Source organism: Chroicocephalus ridibundus, chromosome 2 (assembly GCF_963924245.1).
Source record: "Chroicocephalus ridibundus chromosome 2, bChrRid1.1, whole genome shotgun sequence".
Classification (NCBI taxonomy): Eukaryota; Metazoa; Chordata; class Aves; order Charadriiformes; family Laridae; genus Chroicocephalus; species Chroicocephalus ridibundus.
Window position 1 is genome coordinate 77,589,769 of NC_086285.1, and position 8,777 is coordinate 77,598,545.

The following is an 8,777-nucleotide window of genomic DNA, read 5'->3' on the forward strand; positions in this document are numbered from 1 at the left end:
TAGAGCTGGGAGTAGCAGAGCTGCAGGCGTAGCGTGGTGCAGTTGCACGCCCGCTAGAATTTTTAATGTGCTGGGTTGGGTTTTTTCTCCCCATTTTTTTTCCCACTGCTGTTAGTGCAGGCTGTATAATAGGCTTGATAAGTTAAATAAGAATGAGATCTTGAGTATAAAATAAGTGCTTTGTTTCATTTTTTTGTATATTTATCACCCTATTACAAGCAGGCAGAAATAGTCAGCATTAGCTAGTTTTCTGAAAAGACTGACTGCTGATAGCAGTTTCTGTACATATAAGGTATGATTTATAGAGCCAAATTTTAATCTGTTCTTTACACCAGCCTCAGGCAGTACAGTTATTCTGCAGTAAAGTGAAGGATTTTGGTATGTCCTTGTAAGTGATCTTTCAACATGAATATGGCGCGGTCTATCAGAAATACTTTCTTGCTCTCTAGAAAAGGAACAAAATCTACGTACAGAAACTTAGTAATCCTGACACGTTTCTTTTTTGTTGTGTAAGACATCTTGGAATACTAGCCTTTTATTAAAAGTCCACACGCCCTGGTCTTTCAGGAGTAGCAATCAATGGAAAACTAATGTGGCTATCACATAAACCTATCATTTATTAGTATAAAATATTTGAAATATAGTTAGATCAGTAAACAATTAGTTTCTCTTCAGCTGTCACAGATACTAGAAATCTTCGAAGTCTGCTTCCAGCTCCAAGTACTATTTTTCTAGGAATATTTGAGTTAGTATGCCTTGGGTTTTCTTCTGTGTAAACTAGCAAACAGTGATATGCGTGTGGTTTTATGAATGTCAACTTACGTGAGCCCGAGGGGAAGCTGGGGTGAGTTTCCTGTGTGACTGTTACAAAGCTGTTAACTGTGCTTCCTCTTGAACAAACTGTCCCTTGCATTCCCTTTCCTTCTTACTTCCCTTTGCTGTCAGGAAAGACCTTTCATAGAGCAGTGGTTCCACAAAGTGCAGCCTCAGCATAGGTTGGGGGCTGTAACGGCGCTGACAAAGGACTCTCTGTCTTATTATATTCAGGCAAAGGCTCTACTGCTATAAATAATGCATGTTTTAATTGGAAACTGCAAATGGAAATACCAGTCTCTACAGGCTCGTTGATTTCAGTGTAATCTGTTAGGGGCAGATTGTGTTCCCCAAATTTGTGGTTGGTTGTGTTTATTAGTATTACCTGAGCTAGTGAGTTCCTTCCTATAAATTAAGACAAATGTCATATCTAGCTAATCATCTGGGAATTTCTATCACTGTATATTATGAAAATTGCCTAAAACACTATTACAAGACTGGGTACCTACTGATGTTAAGTGTTCTAGGTTCCGTTTCCCTTGGTCAGTATTAATAGGATCATGCACCGTACCTACTGAAAGTAGATTTAACTATTAATAGGGGATGAGTTTAAAAGCAGATAATAAACATTCTCATTTCTTGCCAGAATTCCCTGGGATTAATCACACTGTGCCTGATGTTAGCCACAGGTTTAGGCTTGCATGCACAATTACTGTGGCTGAGATGATACCTGGCTAATTCATGAAGCTGGAACGCTAAGCATCTAAGAGGATGAGCACAACTTTTTGTACCGTTTTAATTAAATTGGCTTAAAACCGCACCTTGAGGCCTCTTCTAAACATAATGTGCTGCCAACTTCAGTAAAGGTGTCCGACAGTTACCTAAATGGTGCATAAGTGTGTGAACACAAATCTGTATGAAAGCTATTTGTTTGCTTTGGGCTAGATTGATCTTTGCTTTAATTTGGCTAATTTCTATTTGCATGTATTTACCAGTCTTGTTTTAAACCCATTTAACAGTGTCAAGATGAATCTTGCACAATTTTTTTAGTAGTTTATAGATATTAAAATAGTAAATTAACCTTCCCCCTCCCCCCGCCGTGCACACTTGCAGAACTGTAGAAAAAAGGGGAAGCAGTTTGGGGTGGCCCTGTGTAATTTTATTACTTTCCAGTTTGGGCATCCTAATCTCTTCCAGTTTGTGGACAAGTCTGAGCAACATATACCTAGAATGGTTCTAAGAAGTAGAAGTTAGGATTAAAAATAGGTTTTAAATGTGTAGACCTCCTAAGCGATGTGCAATCCTTCCAGAAGTGACTCAAGGCTTATTTCAGAGAACACTGTAGGAACACCACATGCCAAGCTTTGAGTGCGTAGAGCAACCCAGTGTCCCACCATGGGTATGCCTTGAGCTGCAGCTGAGCTGGGTGCCTCAGAGTCCAATCCAGAAGATGGTGACACTGAGGAAGGGAGCCTTAAGAGTTAAGAGGCAAGACTGAACGTAGGATTGACGTTTACCCCTAGTCTTCAAACTTAGGTACCTGCGACTGGTCATGATTCAGTCATGAACTCTTACCTCCTTGTTTGATGGCTGGAGTTTGGTTTGACAAAACACAACCAAGGGAAGTCCTGCAGCCCCTACTTGGATTTATTTGCCTGTGTGTAGATATCCCATGGCGGTTCAGAGCAGTCCTTTGCATGGGAGGACAGGGTTTCATATTCGGTTTCTCAAGAGAGTGCAGAAGGGTAAAACCTTTTGGAGATGGGGTTTATCAAGTGCTCCTATGAAAGTGTTCTTTATGCATGAGGAGACGAGGCTTCTAGTTTCTATTACAGGAAATATTTAAATCTTTTGTATTAAATGGAACAGGGATTAGGTTTTATCGTTACGTGTAGCATGTCTTAAATGCCATGTTGTACAGACGTTCCCTTCTTTTTCTGTTGGCTAATAATGGCTGAATTAATCTGTGTGTGAAGCAGTGGTTTCACTAGCAATCTAGCTGTATGGTCCAGGCCCTTTCTTGAGGGGCGATGGGGATATCATCAGGCAGAAGAGCTTTTTTGAATTTTTCCTTTACTGAGGTTACAAAGCAAGTCAGGGGCAGAAGTTAGGCAGGGAAGAATACCTCTGTCTTATGCGTCAGTCTTTTTAAATATACCTGTCCTTAGTAGGACAGTAGTGAAAACAAGAGACAAAAGGTAACTTCCTTCCCTTCTCCTAAAAGATTTTTCTTGAAAACAAATTTGGGATAGCTAATAAAACTGAAAAGGTAGGAAAGTGAAGTCTGATTCAGATGCAATTGTTAAAGCCTGATCTTTTTTGTTGGAAGACCAGGATTAACTCTGTGTTCTGCAAGGCAGTGCGTTATGTTAGTACATTATTCTTTTCTGGATCATAACTAAGTGGGGCTTAGTAATGTATATGATGTACATTCTTGGATTGCATTGCTTGAAAGCATGTTGGATAATTTTTCAAGTTTATTGAAAATCTAAACGTTTTTAACTTGACGTTCTTTTTTTTTTTTTTTCCAAAGGTCATTCTGTATACCAGGAAATGTAAAAGACGAACAGAAATAAATTGCATACAAACACAGCAGCAGTTTCTGCAGAAAATATCTCAAAAACATTTGTGGATTATGTTTCCTCATTTACAGTGTATTGATTATTTTCACAATAAGCAGCTGCCTATGGACTTTTAGGTACAGAAAGCATGTGCTAAGAGATGGCATGTGAAGATGAACCAACAGACATGGGGTAGGTGAAGGTTCCATGCCATGAGCTGATACTCAGCATTCCTTTGGGTCATTGCCTTGATAACTCCACACCCAGTGAGTGATATGGTCATACAGCAGTGACAAGCCACTATAGCCCAGGCAGAAGGAAGCACTTTTTGTGTTCCTAACCAGGCATATTCGAAGGTGTGCCCCTAAGCTGTTGCTGAAAGTGCTGACTGCATCTAATTGCTGTTAATTTACTCTGGTCTGAATTGTACTGATTACTAGCTGTTAGCAGAGCTTTCCTCGTTATAGGTGGGGCTCAGAGCCTTGTCGATTCAAGTCTTGCTGGAGAACAGAGTGTGCTGCTGTAATTATTAGTAATTCTTATCCCTGGGGAAAGGAATCTGTAGCGCTCTTTTGTGTCATGAGGAATACTTTGGCCAGAAGTTTAGTCTTCTTGCCAGTAGGGGTTGGCAAGAATTTGTGACTCCTCGTCCCACCTGTCTCTCCAGTGGCCCTGCCACTGGGGTATGTGCACTGGCAGCTCTTGTCCAGAATCAGATTGCTTGTTCTGGTCATTCCCAGATTTTTGCTACTGATGAGCTTGCTGTGAGACAGTGTCTCTCTTTGGCTCCTGGTTTTTAGGAGTGGGTGTGCCCAGTGTTAGTGTTACAGGATTAGAAAAATGCCATGCAATGGTAAATAGCTGCATTGCTGTTTGTCATTACTCTTTGTTATACGCAAATACAAGGAAATAACAACCTAATATAATCTTTTTACATACTCAGAAAGCATCACTTCCTCAGCGTTAGTTGGTGCGACTGGCTCAAGGCGTTTGATTGTCTGAATTTCGGAAATGATGTCTTGGTGATTGGAATGCCTTTTCTTCACTTGCCAGCCGCTGTGTGGAGGTGCAGCAATTCCATTTTCATGTGGCGGCTTTAATTTCTCTTTCCTTGACAGAAAGTGAGCAACGCAGCACACCTTTCACAGGATGCAATTAAACCTGCCTTAGTCACTGCTGGAGGAACAGGCAGAAACAGGTCATTTAATAGAAACTTGTCTCTAATAAAACTGAGGCAAACGTGTCCTGTTAAAGATATGGGGAAATCTCTTCAGGCAAAAAAACTGCTTCCTAAGGATGGACTTTGCATGGCCCTTCCTCCTATTGTATTTTACTTCCTGTAGATGACAGATATGGTTAAATGCTGGTAGTAGTCATGTTATTGAGAGCGAAGCCAGGATTTCATGCACCATGTCTGCAGGCAATGGCTTTACTCCCCACGCTGCTAAAAGGGGTCACGCTGGCTGCTACTGAATCTTCCCAACCTGATGTTGTATTAATTTTGAACTCTCTTGGAGCCAGATGCGTGATTGATCTTTCCAAACTTTAGTAGCCTAAGAAGTCATTCCATCTAAAATTAGGCACTTGGATTCCTTCTACAGCAAGCGGAGGCAGTATTTATTTCCTGGGAGTAATTAATCCCACGCTGATTGGGGGTGGTGGGGCAGCAAAGTGGTTGCTTCCCAGATGTGGCCACAGCAGGAAGTGTTCTGACAGCTGGCGCCTCTGCTCTCTGCAAACCTGATGTTGCAACAGGATCTGCAGAGGGATCTTTCCAGATTAGATTTTTAGTGAAATGAAATGCTGTCAGTACTCAAACTGGTTATTAAAACTTGGGTTTGGGATCTGTCTGAAAATTGCAGTGGCATTTAAAAAAACCTGGTTCCTGCAGTCTAGTGCTGAATGTGGAATTCAGATGAGTTAAGAAAAGCAGTATTGTTCATCATATTTTTTTCTACTATGTTTTAGAGCTCCTCAGATGAAGATTTGCAAAAGACCCCTACTATATGACAGATTTGAAGAAAAAGTAATACGTTAGTATAGATTTTTAAGGCCAAAAGAGAGCATCAGACCAATATCTCCCAGCTATCATACAGACTCTGTTTAGCTCAGAAGATAAACTGTCAGTAGCCATAGCACAAAGTTGGTTTTGTAATATTCCCACTTAAGCAATTCCACAAACAGCAAAACTAATGGAGCCTTGTTTCCAAAATGTGTGTATGCCTGTCTCGTCTCCTCCCGTGTGGATTCTCTGGTGTCTAATGCTGTGGCCAGTTCCTCTGTGGGGAATATGAGATCCTCTCTCTTTTGTCTATTTTCCCAAATTATTTAAGGGTTTAGTATTTTAGAAACCCCCTACCTTTCTGTTACAGTTGGTTAAAATTTGCCACTGGGTTCTGGAATTACTAAGAGGCTGTGGACAGACCCACATCTATGTAGAGCACAAAGACACGTGTTTTGTTTTCATAGGAAACTTAGCCACAAATTTAGAGTGAGGGGTGTGGTGATGTGTTAGAGTATTGAGAAATTACTTGATTTCAAACTGTGGTTGGCCCCAAAAAGCACAGAAAGGTGCCTGTGTCAGATCTCCTGTCTCGCCTGTTCTCTGTAGTCCATTCCACAGAAATTCTGTGTGCCAGCTCCCGCTAGACAAGGGGTGGCTTGTGTTCTGTGAAAATACTATATAATTTAAAACTGAAAAAGAAATGTACTACTTCTGTTCATAATCTCTCTCAGCCATGTGTCACAGTTAAAACGTTGCTTATTTTATTTCTAAATTTGTGTTGTTATTTTTACCTTTAGTTTTTTACTGTTGATTCGTGCAATGCATTTCTCTGCTAGGCTAGACAGCCCTCTGAGACCAGCTGTTTTTCACCATGAAGGTGTGTGTGCGCTGTAGTTGGATTATTCTTGATTTTGTTTTTGATAAATGAAGCACATTGAACTCTTTAGACCCCTATGGTAGGGCATTTTCTCTAGCCTTCATATTACTCTGGCTCTTCTTTTCACTCTGTAATTGCAATCAGTGTGATCAAAAAAGAATTTATAAATTACTTGTCAGATTCTGTCTATAGTATGCTTTCTAGCTGGCACAGAACCTGCAGAGAGTGATACCCTGTTTCCTATCTGCTTTGCACAATAAAAACATCTGATAATGTAAAGATGGCAACACCAACTGTTGGGTTTTTTTTCTTTTTTTCAATGTTACTGTGAAGATGCTAGTTCAGTACAAGCTGTAAAACCAGCTAATTTATGAAGTTGCATTTTTTATCTATCTTTAGTTTTCCTTTTACAACTCTTGCATTCATTAGCAAGCGTTTGTCGAACCATGCTGTTCCTTTGAGATCCTCAAATGCCCTGCTCGAAGCGGAGCACTGTGTGTATTCATGAAGATGTTGGCCTATCACAACATGTTTCCATTTTTCTCTCTATGAAGATCAATTGAAATTTATTATTGCCAGCTGTTTCTTTGTACGGTGTATTTCTTCACATGTGGTTAGCGATCCTGATTGATTCAAATCCTTGCCCTGCACAGGGAAAGCATCAGGGCAGTTCTGTTATATTAACTTGTCTGACAAACTAGCATCACAAAAGAATCAAAACGGTAAGCAGAAAGAGTATGTGTTTGACCAGATTGTCCTCTTTTTAAAAATGCCTTTTGAAGTAGTAATTTTTTATTTATTTTTTTTAATTACAGTAACAAACAAATGTGGTACAGTTTGCAGTTTGTCTCAGTTTTATCCATAGTGGTCATCCTATTGTGTTTTTGTTGGGTAAATACTTGCAGCAGGGTTGTTTGCTTGCCCCTGCCTGACGCATGGGTGCGTCATCTCGTTGACTGCTGAACCCTCTTGCTTGTGGAGCAGCGGCTGCTCCACGCGGACACAGTGATATGCTTAATCCTTAGTCTCTGAGGGTGATCAATAGATTCAAGTTAACCATTTCACCTAATGGCTAAACATTAATTATGCAGAGCGTCCTAGCGTCCTTTTTTTAGTAACACTTTAACCTTCTGCATTCAGCGATTAAGTGCTGGCAGGTCATTTTTTCCCGTGCTTCACGGAGCAAAGTTAAACGTGGCTGTCTGCAACTGTGCCTCTAGCTGGGTGATGAGTTGTACGGGTTTAAGACAACGCTACTGACAAAATGGATGGGTTGAAAATCAGATTCTTCTGTTGTTACAAAACAGCCAGGCTAGAATGAAATGGCAGTGGTTCAAGCGCGTGCTAGACAGACCATATGTTCCTTACAGTGAAATGAAGTGGTGTTGTCTATCTGTACTGCTAAGCATAAGGACAACAGCCCCAGCTTCCAGAACTGCTGGCAGGAGTCCTACATAGAAATGTACTCATCTTCTATCCCGTAAAAGTCATTTAGGAGCGAAGCCAGTGTCACTTCCTGCCTGTCTCACGTTAGAGCAAGATGTTAGTAGGAAAACATGCCCGATGTAAAGGAGTGGACATCGTTGATATATTTCAACTATATGTGCAACTAAGTTATAAAATGGTCAGCTAAAATCACCACAAAACTATCACTTCTGAAATACAGGGCTGCAAAGGATCTCTTGGGTCATTGAGTCTCATCCCTCTTCTCACAAGAATTATATGAATTCTGATTAATTTATCAAATTTCATTTTAAGAGTTGTCATTTTCCCGACCTATTGCAAAGCTGCTCCAGAGCTCTAATTCTCTCCTACCATAGAGTAGTTTTCTAATTCTTGCCACAAATTCCAGACTTATTTTCTATATTGTGATGTCTGTTAGCATTTGCTCTGAGAACTCTTCTTTCTCTCGCTGGTGCTTCTTTTGAGAAAGCACACGCTCTAGAAAAACACTTTTCTGCAGAGCTTGTAAGCAACCAGAAGCAAGAGGAACACTTCTCTGTGATGTCTGGTAAACCACTGTTTTGGGCAGGACTTCCTTTATGAACTCTGCTTGACACCTTAAAAATTATGATAAGCTCAAGAAAAGCGCAGTCTTAAGAATGTGTTTACATTAACTTTAAACACATTACTCTGGATTGGAACCATGTGGTTTCTCTCTAGGGTTCTCGAAGTATTTTTTTAGTTTATCATTATAATGGTGAGGGAAAATAGTAATGGGAACAGTCAGATACAAAGTTGTGGGTCTGCAAGAGATCTTCAGCAAAGAAGAAATGAGGGTCTCGTCACCGAGGTTGTATTGTGTCAACTGTGGGCTTTTGTGGGACTCTTGGCTGAGTAAAAACACAGGGACGAGACCCTAGCACAGCTACTTGTAACCCTGTATAAGTTCAGATGCCAGCAAGTGGCAGCTGATTTGTCAGTTTTCTGAAACTATTAAGTCTGCCCTAGAACATTGCTGGTGGAGGAGGGATAGGGGTGCAGTGTCAGAAATATGAATATGGCTGTTAAGTCAGCTGTT